This window comes from Choristoneura fumiferana, chromosome 3 (assembly GCF_025370935.1).
Source record: "Choristoneura fumiferana chromosome 3, NRCan_CFum_1, whole genome shotgun sequence".
Taxonomy (NCBI): Eukaryota; Metazoa; Arthropoda; class Insecta; order Lepidoptera; family Tortricidae; genus Choristoneura; species Choristoneura fumiferana.
In genome coordinates, this window is record NC_133474.1 from 1456051 (window position 1) to 1473559 (window position 17509).

At 37.8% G+C, this 17509-nt stretch overlaps 1 protein-coding gene across 1 annotated transcript in view; it reads right to left on the minus strand.

Moving 5' to 3' along the window:
• Positions 1–9483: 9483 nt before the first annotated feature.
• LOC141426166 (uncharacterized) overlaps positions 9484–17509 on the minus strand; it is a 66494-nt gene continuing 58468 nt past the window's right edge. The window contains exon 3 of the mRNA XM_074085025.1: positions 9484–11028. The gene's annotated coding sequence lies outside the window, so the exon portion shown is untranslated. The remainder of the gene's footprint in view (positions 11029–17509) is intronic.

The following is a 17509-nucleotide window of genomic DNA, read 5'->3' on the forward strand; positions in this document are numbered from 1 at the left end:
ACGCACGTTGCGGCGCATGCCGAGGGAGGTAGAGGGCGGCGCTGCCAAGAGCACAGCCTAAGGTATCGCCAATATTTGGAACAATTATATTTTTTCTTTTACAAATATAAAATTTTACTCGCAAATGTGATGAAAAACATTGTATGTCACACGGGCGGTACTAGAATTACGAACATCGACTCATTAAAGCTCGGGCTTCTAATAGACTCTCGTTCGTAATTCCTTAGTTACCGCCCTTAAGACACAATGTACGCCGTGTGTGTGTGTGTGTGTGTGTGTAATATGCGCCGCACGCTGTAAGTAGTTGCCGTTGCCTTTTTACCGCACTATACTTGGTTTGGATAGGTGTTTAACTAAATGTAAACAAACTTCAGCAGCCAGATTTGGTACATTCAAGGATTTTTAACATTTTACTTATCTATTTGTAATACAAAGTAGACTAGTGTATTTCATATAGAAATGTGTGTTTAGATAGTTGACCAATTGACGTTGTTTTGTTTACATTTATTTAACCTGGTGGTAAGTAATTATAACTCTCTAAATCCTGCCCTCATAATAGTAGGCAGTATCTAAAAAAAAAAACAATTTTGAGTTACTACCATTACGAAGACCATGAAATTGGCCGTTACGTATCTTGTCTACAACATGATCAAAAACCCCTAAGAACAATAAAACCTCCTAAAGGCGACGCGAAATCAATTTACACATTTTCTGTTTACTCGGAATGTCTAAAAATTAAATACTGCCAATTGCCTTATGAGGGTAGAATAGTAGTAATTATAAATCTATAACTGACCGGCGACTGAACTCTCTCTCAGCTGATAGTAAGTGCTGTTTATGTAGATCGAATAATGAGTTCGAGAACCAACAGTAAAGGCTAGCCTTTGACCGATTACCAAATGAAACGGGAATCATATCTGTTTGTCCTTCCGTCACGCGATGTACACGTGTAAGCTTCCGGTTCCGTTTACTTAAGGGCTGACAGTGTTGCCACTTAATTCTTCTGAAATCACCAGAAAAATAAAATCGCCAGTTTCATAGAAATTGGCATTGGTGTCAAAAAAACAATGTTTCTTTTTACATTTTTTTTTCATAAAAAATAGGCGAATTTAAGACATCTTTTTGAAGGATTTTGATTTTAGTTGGGTTTTCAATTTTTTACCCTATTTATAAGTTACCGGAAATTATAGCCAAACTAAACATAGTAAAGTTGCCATGGCGTTAAAAACTACGTTTATCTTTGCCACAGTTATTTAATCAAACATAGTGTCATCTGACACCTGTCAGTGTTAGGATTAGGGGGTTTTGTCACATAACGTTTATTTACGACGAAGGTCAAATTCAGATTCTGCCGCGGAGGCCAGGATTATACATAGACGAGAACCTTCTACGAAATGGACACCTTCTAGAAAAATATTACATTATTAATTTTCGTAATGGCTACGGAACCCTATTTTGGGCGTGTCCGACACGCTCTTGGCCGGTTTTTTCATTTTTTAAACCCATACAACTGATATTGAATCTTAGGATGGTAGGGTCCAATTTAGTACACGCTACGAGAAATCATACTAGCGCAAATTCCAATTTGCACAAGCAAGCATGTGCGTTAAGACGGCAAAATGGTTTTGACAAATGGCTTTATAACACCATACAGTTTTGCGCCAATTTTCGCACAAGCCGTTTGTGCATGCATGTCGCTACGTAGAGCCGGGCCTTAAAGGCTTGTTAGACTAGACTCTGGAGAGCGAAAGCTGTCCACGAATTTTTTACGAAACTTTAATCTGGTATCATTTTTGATACTGTCAAAATTGTCATATTGTCATTCTAGCTAGCCCGGCTTAGATAATTTTGATACTTTTGCTATAAGAAATAAATAAATATTTTTATGTTTAATTCAACCTCCGCTAGGATCCTCAAAATGTAAAATGTTATAAGATTATGTTAGAATTAAAACGTTAGAATATATTCAATGCCAATCTGGTCAAAATGGTCCAAAAATTGATGCGTCTGGACTGTACGTAAATGGGCACTGACAAAGGTTATAAAATTTACCAAGGGACTCCTAAAGTGCATCATCAACTTTTACTAAATGATATTGTTATGGATAACTCACGTCTTAAATCGAGTTTAGCTCGACATGTTTCGGGCTAATTCGTAGCCCTTCTTCATAGTAGCAACGCGACTGCCGCAACACGCGCACTACAAAATCAAATTAATGTTCAAAATCATTATAACTTTCAAAAATTACTACATGAATTTTGATGCAGCTTGAAGAGTTCCGATTATAATTTAATATCCGGAAAATTAAAATAATTTCAAGTATCAACATCGTTTAATCAGTGTACAGCAAGTGTTGTCAGCCTCATTTTTTGTAAATTTGCCTCATGCTACGCTCTCTGACAGATGGTAGTGGCCGTCGGATAATCAGCAGTGAACCTTCATGACTCCTTGGGATATAGTGTGGTCGTTTCCTGTCGCTTTGCACATTTCCCTTCGTTCACGTTCGTCAACCGACTATAGTTAACTGTTCACAAAACCGCGCTGTGAACTGTTTTTTGTAAGAAACATGCAGTCTAGTACATAGATGTCAATGGTTCAACCCGACGTTATTTTGTAAAACGGGTACGGGCCTTAAGCTTCGCATGGGCTTCACCAAACGTATGAATAATGAGAATAACTGCAGTTCCTAATCCGCCCATAGGGATATAAACTCGAGCATTTTAACCGGCAGCAACATCCGGGTCCATTCATAATTAACCACGTATTATCCGGCCAAAAATTTGGATCATTTTAAATTACTTCCGCCGCCTGAGAGTATTTAGCCGAAGGATTTTTGTAAATTTTTCACCCGCTTTTGGGGTAATAATTTGGTTGCTGGAAGTTTTGGGAGTGTTTTGGAGATTTTAAGGTTCAGTAGTGTTCAGCGAGTATTTTTAATCCCCGACGGAAAAAAGGGTGTAAGGAGATAGTATGGCTTACTGGGAAGGACATAGGATAGTTGTTTTTTATGAGAATTGTATAAATCCCTTGGGATAGCGAAGCGATAAACAAATTTTGTGCAGATGGAGTAGCGGGCGGCAGCTAGAAACAAATACAACCAAATCTCGCTTCTCATAAACTTAAGTATAGTCGAAATCACGTACCAGGGTGGAACGTTTATTTTGTACTACCAATGTCATGTTGACATCCCATACATTTGCCAAATAAATAGCCAAATTGATTATGAAAAGTTTCCACCCTTACGTGAAACGTGATTCAGTTTCCTCGCCAGTACAATCTTTAAAGTTTGGGGTCTCTAAGTTATCGAATAATATTTTGAAAATCCTTTAGCTATTTAATATTGCAGATAAGATAACCTTTACAAATAATTCCCTAAACCCGCTGCTCTGAGGACCCGTGAACTTACAAATCTCCAGGGAGTTAAAAGCTTTATGTCCCTTCCGTCCAATTTTCAAAACAGCTGAGCAGGTAATCCCAATTTCCCCCCGGGATAGGATTGACACGACCCCTTTGGAGCACTATCCTGTAGATGCAAGTCAAACTTGTGCTCGTGCAAATTTATCGCCTTTCGTTTTATTGGGCAAGGGTCGGACATGCAAAGTTAAACTCAACGAAGTGTGTGTAGCATCATACGGACACATAGTGTATAGTTCCATACTGTTTACTATACCGTGACCAAACATAACTTTACTCTTAACAAGAATTAGTAGATACGTTAGTAGCTTCATATTTTGGAAGCAAATCGAAAAATAGTTATAGAGAGCGGGTTCTGGAGGGAGTTGAGTATGCAAAATATGAGGACCGCATTCTGTGAATAGTTTTGAACTCAGAAAAATATGATTATGAATGTTGCCAGGAGGTCCGTTGGTCCATTTCTTTTTTATACCTCAACCCCTAAGATATCATGTAAATGGACTGAAAAAAATGTTTTTGAAACAATTTTAGGAATTATTTTCCTGACAATATCCCATTTTTACAAGCTTTCATGTATGTATGTCTGTATGTACAGTCAAGTGTAAAAATATGTACTTATTAAAAGTTTTAAAAATATGTACCTCAGACTCTTATTCCGACGCAATAAGGCCGTATTTTGCACTTGACTGTACAAATGTGCTTGTCAAATCTTGCAAGTTGAATTTGATCCACTTCCAGTGGCCGAATTGACTTGAAATTTGGCGTACTTATGTAATTCTGATGACAATACAATAATCGGATAGTGACATGCCCAGGATAGTGATAAACGAATACTTCACAGACGAATCGTGGGTTTGCTTGTAGCTAGTAGGTCAGTATAAATTTTATAATATTTGTTATTTTTATAAATAAAAACACAAATATCATGGGCCAACTGACACCAATTGACCTAGTCCCAAACTAAGCAAAGCTTGTGCTATGGATACTAGGCAACGGATAAACATACTTGGCACTTAGGTATATAGATAAATACATACTTAAATACACATTAAACATCCAAGGCCCGAGAACAATATTCGTATTATTCATATAAATATCTGCCTCAGCTGGGGATCGAACCCCCTTTATATTATTAAAGTCAGGTCATTGACATCCAAAACGACAAGGAGAGCTTTACCTAACTGTCATTGAAGTACTAAGTAGAAACATTAGATATGTAAATGCGATGGAAAATTCAGACAGTTTACGAGTACCTAATTACCTACGAACATAAGACCTGCAAAGCTATACTAAAAAACAAAGCAGTAGATAGTAAATTTAAAATACAAAGCTATTTTGATTAGAAATGATTGCGTGCTTTCTAATAATCGTGCAAAGCAGCGGGTAGACAACTAAACAGTGCAACTAAATACTTAGTTACTGACGAGAGAGCCTCATGTTCGAAGGAATTTACACGTTGACAACAGTCCAAAACACTGACACTTCACTTCACTGATGTTCTAAAGTTGCATTTGTTGACCGAGCAAGAGCCAAGCGCGATCGAAGAGTCTCCGCTTGGGCAAGAATGCTTCCGGCGAAAGACTTCATATGATGGATATTCAGCTATTCATCTGTACAAACCGCATTTCTAAGTGCTTGTGAAAGTTTGTGAGGAAGTTTGCTAATTAAACTGTTTTTTTTAAAGCTCTTAAAAATCCACAGTTTAATTTGAAAACGTAGTAAATAATAATTAATCCAGTTCGATAAACTCGCGAGGTCTACTCTAGCTCGCAGAGCCATTCGTTTCTATAATTCATTTATTTGCCAGTTTTTTTTGTTTTTTTTTGCTAAGAAAATGAATTTTTATCCGTTTTCTCTAGTTTGATAGATTTGAAAATTGCTACATGCATGCTAAAAGATCCAATGACTATTAAATTATAGCATAAAATAGCATCATCAAATTTTAATGATCGGGGAACCAGTGCAATACAATTTATTACACCGGCAATTCTTTACATCCTGATCTGACTAAACTTGATTTAACACTAAATTGAGATTCATTATCTAGCAAGTGGCTTTGGTACACTATTTTTCATAGGTAAGTAGTCAATAAGTTTCCCTCAAGCAATCAAAACTTACAACAGTAACTTTTTTATTAGGAAAGATTAGTTTAGTAATTTGACTTTAGTATAGTTCTAACTAGTTCTTAATTGCGAACTATAAATCGTCCTGTCCTAACGCGATGAACAAACTTTTCCATGAATTTACAAAATAGTATAAAAATAGTGTTTAGTTTAATTTTATTTTATTAATTGATTTAATTCAGTAACTTAACAGTAACAGTATTATAAAAATATTGGAATTTTTAAATTAGATGACTCAATTAGCAATCAAGAATGTACCTAACTTTGGCGCTTTTATAACCAACTTACAAAAAAAAGAGGAGGTTATCCTCAGAAGTCGGTCATTTATGAACCGATTTTTTTTCTCTTGGATTAAATATCTTGCAATTAGGTCCCATTGTCACCAAGTCAGATGACAATAGTCATCTGCCTTACGCCCATCCCGCCTATGGGACTTCTATCACTCCAGTTGAGGTATCGTCCTCACACTGGCAGAAAATAATTTCATTCATTTGTAGGAGTTTTTAAATTTAACCGAAATATTTTAACAGATGGTTAGGTCCGTTTAAATAATTGGACGCCCCTGAATTTTGATTCAAACTGTGCTACCTCTAATAATTATGAACCTTCGTGTACCTACTAAGTAAGCAATGCTTGCTTTGTTGTAACTAACCCAAAATTTCAAGCATATCGTCAAAACCTTAACTACTTTGTCTCTTTAATCCTTGTCTCTTGAATTCTTATGTCCTTGCATTTGAAGCTAATAATTTATTTTCAAGCAATTGTTTTATCTCGTCTTTAATTACCAACTTCTTCATTCCATTTTAGCGCTACAATCTGGCAGCATAGACTCGGGCCAAAATGCCCACAAAATCTCGCCAAGTTCGCCCGCACTTTTTTAAACACTAAAGCCACTGCCCGTAATCAACGTTTTTTTTTTGTTAAATTTAAGAATTTGTTAGTTTAGTCGGTAAGCAGTCAGGCCTCCGCGGAAAGCCCCGCGGTACTAACGCGGTCCCAATTAAAGAGGTTACCAAACACGCGATTTGAGATGGAGGCATGCGACGCTAAGGAAATTGATATTGTACCGGGTTCCGCTGTAAATACGGGGTTTTTGGGTTTTAGAGCTAGCTACAAACTTTTATTGACATGATTTTTAAATATACTAGAAGACGCTACACGCTAATTAAGCGTTATACTATAAAGCTTATACCTAGAAGGTATCAGAGTGGGGGGTTGGGAACATTTATGTTAGGCAGTTGTCTTACCGACAGCGAGGAAACGATTGGTTATCGACTATTTTCTCGCTCAAGAAACGAATAAAAGATATAAGATCCTGTGTGAGTAAAAGAAACAATATTAATAGTTGATCGCTGGCGGTTCACACTGCTGGCGAGAACTCGCTTTTACATCTTTTGTCGCAGCGACAAGAGCTATAAAACTCGCTGAGCTAGTTACTCGCTCAGCGCTGTTAGTTTGGCGGCCGCCGCGCTCGAGCGAGTAGAGCGAGTAATCGCCCGTGGCACTCGAACACTCGCTTACAATCGAGCAACAAAACTACACTCTCTTTTCACTGCTCGCCCACTCGTTTCTAGTTACTCGCTCTGCTCGCTTCTCGCTCATCGTTGGCAGTGGGACAAGTATACCTTAAGTAATCCAGAGAGTGAAAGAAGTGTATTAGGTATGTATGAACTATATTAATACCTTGCTTTAATTTACCGCTGTTTTTAGCTGGCTTTATCTCATCTAATTTCAGCCTAGATAAACCTTCCACTGCAGTGAGCTGCATTTGTAGCACTCCTGCAAGGGCTCAACCCATATTCCATGGAATCAAACTTATACCATCCGGTCTCTTACCATCGTCTTTTGCAATACCGGCGGGCTCGAGTAATGATTGTAGTTTTATGTTAGTTACCTTACTAACATTATAAATGCGAAAGTTTATAAGTCTGTTTGTTTGTTACCTTATCAATCATGTCTCAACCGCTGAACCGATTCAGATGAAATTCGGTATAATGATAGTTTGAGTCCCGAGAAAGGATATAGGATAAGTAGTTTTTATCCCGGAAAACTGCGCAGTTCCCGCGGGGGCTACGGCAAATGAAGAGCAGAGTCTCCAGACACAAGCAGATTTCGATGAACAATCAGTCTAGCTGGGTCTTATATTTGGAAAAACGCGTGTTCCAGTGTTAGCCCGAACAAAGCTCGGCGCCTAACACTAGTTATAGAAGTGAGTCCTCTGTCTTCTTATCTACGGCACTGAGAATGACACCGACATCTCGAGTGACGTCGCTGCAGCCAGCTAATTGGATGCCATTATAATAGCTCCAATATCAATACCGAGCTCTATCGGCCCAGCCTCATAATTTAGCCAAATATCCTTTGTACAGTCACCAGCACCAATATCTGATACGACTCTATTTCTAGGACCGGAAGGACGTGTCAGATATTTTTGCACGCTCCGCTGTGGCAGATATTAATGCTGGTGCCTGTACAATAACCTAAGCAACTAAAAGTTGGAAAATCCCCGACCATGTCACTTAAAAATTCAATATCTCAAGACCGGTTGAACCGATTTTAATAAAACATATCTAAGAACCATCCTTAGAAAATCTGATTTTAAATAAAAAAAAACTCGCATTCAAATTGGTCCACTCGTTTAAGAGCTTCGGTGCCACAGACAGACACACAAAGCGGTCAAACTGATAACGCCTCATTTCTTGCGTCGGGAGTTAAAAAGGAAATAAACACAATCGACAATCGTTTTCCTGTTTTCTGTACTGCTTGCTATGTGTTGGTGTGCAATAAAGAGTCATTGTATTGTATTGTATTGTTGAGAAATATTTACAACTAGGTACATGTATAGCAAAAAAAAACAGATTTCATACCAATCAATGAGTATTTATTCCAATTTCAAAAATCTAAAACAAATACTAATTTTAGACATACAGACTACATACAGACCTGTGTATAGACTAGGATTTCTGACTTAAGAGTAAAATTAAACATTGATTCTACAGGATGGTATAATAGTTATTTGTGCAACAAGAGAGCAAAGTTGTTTTTTGTTGCGAGTGTTGATTTTGAATCCCGAGTAAGCGAAGGATTCTTTAATTGAATCACGAGCGTCAGCGAGTGATTCTAGGTTAGAATCCTGAGATCAGCAAGGGATTGAAATACACGAGATGCAAAAAAAACTTTGGTCTCGTGTGACACATACAATTTTTCACCTCAGCAGCGAGAACATAATTTAAATGTAACATAAGAATAAAACCACATATACCTACCTGTTTACAAAACAAACACATTTTTTAAAATAGAATCCGATTATTATCAAATATAATAATTACATTTAAAACCATAAAAAGAGTCCAGTAGCTACAATACAAATCGCATACTCATAACATGCAATCTTAACTTCTTGTACTAATGTCACACTTATTTTTTAATACTGCAAAAAGCCTCATCTCGGGGTAATTGAAAAGGTTGAACAATTAAACCTTTAAATATGATTTTATTAAGATTTCTATTACATAAAGATAAATAGATTTGTTAAAAAATCATTCAATTTAACAAATAATAATTATACTGTAGAGGCAGTATACGGAATTCTTTTATAAAGAAAAAACAAGAGAAGCGGCTTTCGTGCAACGAGGTTGCATACTTTATTAAAAGATCGGGATAATTTACATTTTGGAAATATTTCGATATATTTTTAATACCAAACATTTAATTTAAGTTTGTAATCGACAAATTTGATCCTATCTCTTGCTTTTTTCGATTTGAAGTGAAATGACAGATCAAAGTAAAGTTCAAATATTTGGAATTCAGTGAGTAGACCCAACACTGTACTCAGCATTTAAAAAAAATAATTAAAAAGTTACTTTGTCTCACGGAGTGAGCAAAATGCGATTTTGCTCACTGATTTCTCATAGCAAAACCTGCCTGTTTGAGGTGCTGAGGTGAAAAATTACATCTATGATATCCTCAGCAAAGGGGTTAGGCAGTAAGAAAGAAAGCATTCGGCTCATACAAAGTTATAGTTTATAAAAACAATAATTTTGGTTTTTTTTTAAAGCTAGAGTTCTTGTGTTTCATAGAAGCATTTATATGGTACAGTCACCTGCATGGATACCTATATCAGTCACAGCGGAGCATGCAAAAATATCTGACACGTCGTACCGGCCCTAGAGATAGAGTCGTATCAGATATTTATGCACGCTTGTTGTCAGATATTGGTGCTGGTGAATGAGCATAAATATTATGAAATGACCATTTCATCGTTTCATGGTAGGTATATAGTGTAAAAAATCGTGGTGTTTCAAATTCGAGCTCTCACTACCGAGTTCTTCGAGATTCATGGTAAAAAATTACATTTGAGATTTATCATGAGCTGTACGGCGAAAGAAAAACACCGTGAGGTTCTCGAGAAAAAAAAGCCTAGATATTCGTTGACCATTAAAGTTTGCTACGTGTGAAAGAATTCCTAAAATACTTGGATCGAGCGTCGAGTTTCTTAAGTTTCACCGTTACAACAATACAAACTCACAATTTGTGTTTTTTTGATAATTTATTGAATCAGGCGTTACTTTGCGGAGGTCCATATCAATGAACTAAAATAATTTCCTTGCTCACCCGCGACCTTACGATAGCCAAGCTTATGCAAAATATGCGTGTTCATGCAGTTCCTCCACCTCCACACTGTAAGAACAGACACAAATCACACAAACCCATCTATCACCACCACCACACTACACTGACGCGTTTCGAACTCAACCAGAGCTCATCTTCAGAGTGACACCACCGTACACCATGCTACCAGTTGTTAGCAACACCATGCTACCAGTTGTTAGCAACAACTGGTAGCATGGTGTACCTACGGTTGTGTCACTCTGAAGATGAGCTCTGGTTGAGTTCGAAACGCGTCAGTGTAGTGTGGTGGTGGTGATAGATGGGTTTGTGTGATTTGTGTGTTCTTACAGTGTGGAGGTGGAGGAACTGCATGAACACGCATATTTTGCATAAGCTTGGCTATCGTAAGGTCGCGGGTGAGCAAGGAAATTATTTTAGTTCATTGTGTTTTTTTGACTTGCTGAAATATAGGCAAAGAATCAATATTATAACACCCTTTGTAGGTACAAACTTACAAGTATTGTAACCTAACCAACAAAAGGTTGGAAAAGTTAATAAAACATGTCTAAGAACCATTGCTAGAAAACCTGATATCAAATAAAAGAAACCGCATTCAAGTCGGTCCACCCGTTTAAGAGCTACGGTGCCACAGACAGACAGACAGACACATACAGACACACAGACGCATATAGCGGTCAAACTTATAACACCCCTCTTTTTGCGTCGGGGGTTAAAAAGAGATCTAGATCATGACTATGAGCGACCAAAAAGCCGACATCGCTGTATACCGAGTCTTCAAATGATATTCTTTCACTTTGGTTTATCTTCAAATGGCCTTCAGCGTATGCGCCGGCCGACGTCCCCCATTAAAGTTGATACTCTGAAACAAACATTAAAACAAATTAACAAAAAAACTTTTTTATCTGACCCTTTAAATGCACCCACTGGGTTCTCCGCTTTTTCCCAAACATTTCATTTCCCAACTCACAACAACAAACAAACCTAACCTAACCTCATCATCATCATCATCCTTTGACATCTTTTACAGATTTAAGGATTTACTGTCATTTGGTGCGAATGGAAAATGGAGGACTCGAAATTATACGTCACAGCAGAAAGAAAATTGACTGTCCTGAATATCGTCAAAAATGGAGCCTTGTCCTATGGTAAAATTGACGAATTTGATGTATGCCCCAAAAAAATACCGCTTGTATTTACGTAGGTACACTCAGAAATATGACGAATTGTTGTGACGAACTATAATAGTTTGTTTTGGGCTACATATTCAGTTATGTATGTCTTGATTTAGACAACATTCACTTATTGCTTATTTTTGTTCCTAATTTATGATGATGGACAATATTCCATTTGAGTTTCTATTTTACAATAAATATTTTTCTGCACAATTACATTTTGACTAAATTCACTTTGGATGGTGTTCATTTTGGTCCAAACTCAAAATGGTCAATTCAAGTGGACGATCATCCATTTGTAACAAATGACACTAAATCGATTTAAGTGGCATCACGACGACATTTATGCTCATGACTGAAAAGGCCGATTCGGGATAGGATCCTAAAACCTAACCTATGTATGTTCTATAAAACCGTAAGAAAATGCACTAAGATTTTTTTCGATTTCGGAGAAAATTGCGAGTTGAGAAATAAAACAATTGGCAAATGAAACATTTGGGGAAAAAATAATTCTGGCAAAAGGCAGCATGCCGTCCCACTGGTGGGCAAAGGCCTCCCCTTTTTCCCGCCACTCGTCATACCGAGAGTATGCTCCTGCCAGAATTGATTGTCTGCTGTTTCGATGGCCATCCCATGGAACCCATGCAATTGTTAGCAAAGGGCCCTTGTGGGTGCATGCCGCAGTTATGACCAGCTCAACGCTAATTATTCCCAAATTAATTAATCGGTTACGCCTAATCGTGAGTTAAGCCGTCTAATTATTATAACTTATCATCATCATTATCAGCCGGAAAACGTCCACTGCTGAACAAAGACCTCCCCCTTAGAACGCCACAATGAACGACAACTCGCCACTTGCATCCACCGGTTTCCCGCAACTCTCACGATGTCGTCAGTCCACCTGGCGGAGGCCTGCCAACTCTTCGTCTTCCGGTTCGTGGTCGCCACTCGAGGACTTTTTCTTCCCCAACGGTTATCTGTTCTTCGAGTGATGTGGCCCGCCCATCGCCACTTCAACACTATTTATAACTTAACCAACTTAGAAAAGTTAATAATCCCGACATTGTCATTTCGAAACTCAATGTCTCAAAAACGGTTGAACCGATTTTAGTAAAACAAAAAGCTAGCTAAAGCCGACTTCACGTGAAATCGCATCTTAAACGGACCTTCCGTTGGAGAGCTACCCCCCAACAGACATACAGACAGACATTGGCGTCAAACACCCCCTTTTTGCTTCCGGGGTTAAAAATAGGAATTTCTCGTTCGAAAATAGCAAGCAAGGCAACTCGGACAACAACAAAACAACATTATTAAAGTGCATCTGAATAGGTCAATCAACAAATAAATGTTGATTAGGTACGCTTGTTTTTGTCGCGACACTTCGATAAAACTGTTTGTTTCGTACCTTGTCCATGACTTTAGATAATGGTTCAATAATTCAGCGATACTATATGTTTTATACATATGTAAGTATCTATTTATTTTACATTGACGACAGCAAGAGACAACGAGACACAACGAGATAGATGTCCTTGATGAGGGCGCGGATTCACCAACCAAATAAACTGGACTGGAGGTATTAGACGAGGGATTTGACCGGATGGCGAAGTGGTTAGAGAACCTGACTGCGAAGCTTGAGGTCCCGGGTTCGATTCCCGGCCGGGGCAGATATTTGTATGAATAATACGAATGTATGTTCTCGGGTCTTGGATGTTTAATATGTAATTAAGTATGTATTTATCAATATGAGTATGTATATCCGTTGCCTAGTATCCATAGTACAAGCTTTGCTTAGTTTGGGACTAGGTCAATTGGTGTCAAAAGTCCCGTGATAAAAAAAATGGCCAAGTGCGAGTCGGACTCGTACATGAAGGGTGCCGTAAACAGTTCAGTAAAAGTTTTTCTTAAAATTCTTCTAATATAAGTTTTTTTTGCTGACTGTACTTTATGCCCCTGGTTAACAAAGTACTCGTCAAGACAACAAACGAGTCCAAACTCGATGCGGCCGTGTCGTTTATCACAGATTTCCTACGGTCACCCGCTAGCTTTATCATCAGATCAACTCCATGTTTTAATAATATTGCATTGTCATCGGATTTATACATGCGTGTAAAATTTCAGCTCAATCGGTTGAAGATATCCACTTCAAATTTGAGTTGAAAGATTCCACCCGAGCAAACATAGTTACATTACACTGCAAGTAAATATAATGCTTGTAATAAGATTTTGTTAAAAAAATCATTTTTAATACAAGCTTAGCTTAGTCTAAACTACATATCTGTACCAATTTAAAGTCGGTACTATTAACTATTGAGGAGTTCCCTCCTGCAAAGACGACCCTGGCAGGACCAAAAAGATGTCACTACCAGATTATTGCATTGTCACCAAATTTACACAAGTATGCCAAATTTCAAGCCGATCGGACCACTGGAAGTGGGTCAAATTTAGCTTCCAAGATTGACCGAAACAAACAATAAATAAATAAATAAACAAACAGGGCAAGCTAAAGAAAAGCTTCTAAAAATATCGCCGAAATGTAAGCACTTGTGCAAGTATTTCGAATAAAAAATAATTTGAATTCTCATCCTCTTTGGTTCTGGCTGTTTGCTTCTGAAACCATTGCCCGCAACGCGCCGCGCGCGGCTCAAAAAAAAAGCTGTCAGCGCGGTTCATTCGCGGGAAATTCGGCGGACTTCGTATGTTGTGTAATTAAATAATAAGAAGCTCGACTATTGTGAATTAATTTTAAACTATAATATTATAAACCTTGTAAATTGTATGATTTTTTTAGTGTAAAAAACAATAGGTACACATACTTAGCGATTAATACGGTGTAGATTTGGCGAGCACTCTATCAAAGTTGGCTTCATTGAGGTTTGTGGTTCATAAATTGCTTTGTTAATTTTGCACAAAAACGAATAAACCACACACTCAAACAGTCACTATATTAATTAAGTATATTATACTATCGAAGCTTTTGTAAAACATCATTGATTAAAATCGCAAACTTAAAGGTAGATATTCAAACTACATAGCTACCCGTTGCTAGGCGACTCGGTCGCCTTAGCAACCAAAAAACGCTGAAAAAAACACGTTTCTTGTATGAAGACCCCCTTTAATTTGTAACTTTATTTTATTTTTAGTATTTGTTGTTATAGCGGCCATAGTAATACATAATCTTTGAAAATTTCAAGTGTCTAACTTTTACGGCTTCAGAGATAGAACCCTGTGACAGACGGACAGACCGACAGACAGACAGGCAGACAGCGGAGTCTCAGTAGTAGGGTCCCGTTGGCACCCGAAGGGGTACGGAACCCTAAAAAGAAATTTGTATTGGGCCTATGTTTAACAGTCGACGTCCTCTGGCTGAAATATTATGATGATGATCTTCAGAAAAGATCAAAATTAGTCGGAACGTTCCTGACATTATTATAAATTGTGAGTTGAAAAGTTTTAATTTTGTATTTTTTTTTACAAAACAATAATTCAAGATTTTCACATCAAAACTGTTATAGTTGCAGCGAAATCGCCCTAATTTAATTTTCTATTCTTCACTGTTAAATTATTTGGAAAGTGCGATGCTTCATTTGTATATCGTTCAATTATTAAATACATACAACACGTTAATAAAGCAGACAACTTTTATTTATTTATAAATCATACAGTTTTATAACAGTACGTTAGTCACGCTTCGTTAAGAAGAGGCATTTGATATTCATCCAATTTTCCTTTCAGTTTAGTAAGCGAGACATGTAAAGTTGCTAATGAAATTGTAATAAGTTATTTCTTATTATAAATTCTGGTGAACTGGGTAGAAAAAGACCTTTCTAATAAGCTTCCCACCAAATTCCATTTAAATCGGTTCCTCTGTTTTAGCATGATATTATATTAGTATGGAAGGGAGATGGGCAGTACAACTAGAGAAATATACCTAGTTATGAGCGAAGAAAACTTGCAAACTACTTGGCCTTGTCTAAAACAAGCCAATAATTAGCAAAACAAAACATCGTTCATTGACAGCATAGTAATTCAAGCCGACCTAATGGCGGCATAAGTTGTCACCGCATTTTAATTATTTCCCGTATGAATTTCGGAGCCGGCCCCTGGCCGCAGCGACCGTCAACTATTCGTTAATTAATAAACGGATGGACGCTGATGTCCTGTCGCTAGCTAGCCGCCGAGCCTCCGGATATGACAGTCTGCTAGTTATTCCAGTACGATAGTTCAATTAATTTTTAACCGATATTATAAATGCGAAAGTAATTCTGTCTGTTTTTTTGCTTCTTCACGTTTAAACCGCAGAAACGTTATAGGGTGACCCGGGGCTATTGTAGCTGGGGGGATATTGTATCTGAACCGCCTGATGGCGTCCTTGCGACGCCATGTTCTCGGCCATTTTACGCTGTGTTCGCCAGAAGACTGTAGAAACACTACAGCCGCGCCACCTGACGCCAGAATATGATAATATATTTCGCGCAGCCGCACAAGAGATCTGCCATACCTACTTTTGTCTTCTGTTTGAATTCAACCGTCAATACTCGACATATTGTAAATAAAATATTTTCTCTCACAAATTTCGTTTCGACCTTCTAAATGTCTTCACACAACACACATGAACATGGCGAACATGGCGTCGTAAGAACGCCATCAGACGGCTCAGATACAATATTATCCCCCCAGTTACAATAGCCCCAGGTCACCTTACATGAAATTTGATATGAAGATAATTTGATACCCTGGAAAGGTTAGGATAGTTTTTATCCCGGAAAATTACATGGATCTATAGCGTTAAGCGATTTTTTGTAGACGGAGTCGTGGGCTAAAGCTAGTATTATAAATGTAGCTCTGTGTGTCTGTTAGCTCTTCACACTTAAAACGATGTACCAATTTAAATAAGTTGGGTATGGGGCTAGTTTAACACAATGGAAAGGACATAGGTTAGTTCCCTCGGGCGCTATATAAATTAATTCTTCGCAAATGGGGATATACTTAATTTAGTTCTAGTTACTCTCTGAAAATATGTATTATAGTATAGTATGTAGTGTAGTATAGTATATGAAGTAGTTTTGGTTCGCAGTTCATAGTTTCAGACTATGCCAAATGAAAAAAATATTGGAGAAATTAAAAGATATGTACCACATTTATAAACTACTAACCAATCAATCACTTATTCCAAGGTTTATACCTACGCTGTAAACATAATGCTTTAATAGGTGCTAAAGAAAACAAAACCTACTGTTTTAACGCGTTTACTGTGCAAACCTACCGAGGTGCGAACTCTCGCACACTGTTACAGCAAACAACCCAAATACCGCTTTTAAATACCAGTTCATTAATGCCGGTTTCATATTTCCGTTATTGGAAAAACCGTTACGGCTGAAATGTCAAATGGAACGATATTGTATTTTATTTGAGTTTTCGGAAAAGTTTTCATAGGTCATTGCCCGCACGCAACTAATACCAGAGGTGGCCGCAGCTCAAGGAGGTCTGTCTCATTATTATTACTATTATTATTATTATTATTTTTTGTATTTTTTTTCTTTAATTGTATAATATAGTTTTTAAGTATTTTATTTGTAATTATATTATTATGAAAAAATGACTTTCTGCCAAGTTTCTTGCGGCGCATTCTTCTTGGCAATGATGGTCTTTCCGAAAGCGCTGGTAGTTTAAAAAATGACGTGTAAAAGTGCCCATTGCGGCCTATTTACTGAATAAATGGGGGGGTCGGGGGGGAGGTTCTCCTTAAGATGTTTGTTATACGAGTGAGTCATGTGAGGCCGTCTACAGCCCAGCCCAGCCTAAAATGTCCAACAGCTGGGCACAGGCCTCCTCTCAGAAACGGAGGGCATGAACCGTAGCTTTCGTGCAGGCCCAATACATTTTAAAACCTACATGTATTTCACTAGGTAAATCTAAATAATTTTAACCCTTCCATACCCAAATTAAACATCAACGATACTCGTATTGGCAGGTCGTTTCAACGAAACGGCGGTTTAACTGACAGTCGGTTCCACCGGGCCGGGGCACGGCGCGCTAACTGCAGTTTAACACGATTCACCGGCCCAGCTGCGGAACTAAGGCCGTAGTCATTTATGAGCGGGTAAGGATTTCGAATTTATTCAAGCCTTTTTGTGGGTCTGTGCCGGAATGAGTAGAGTACCTAGG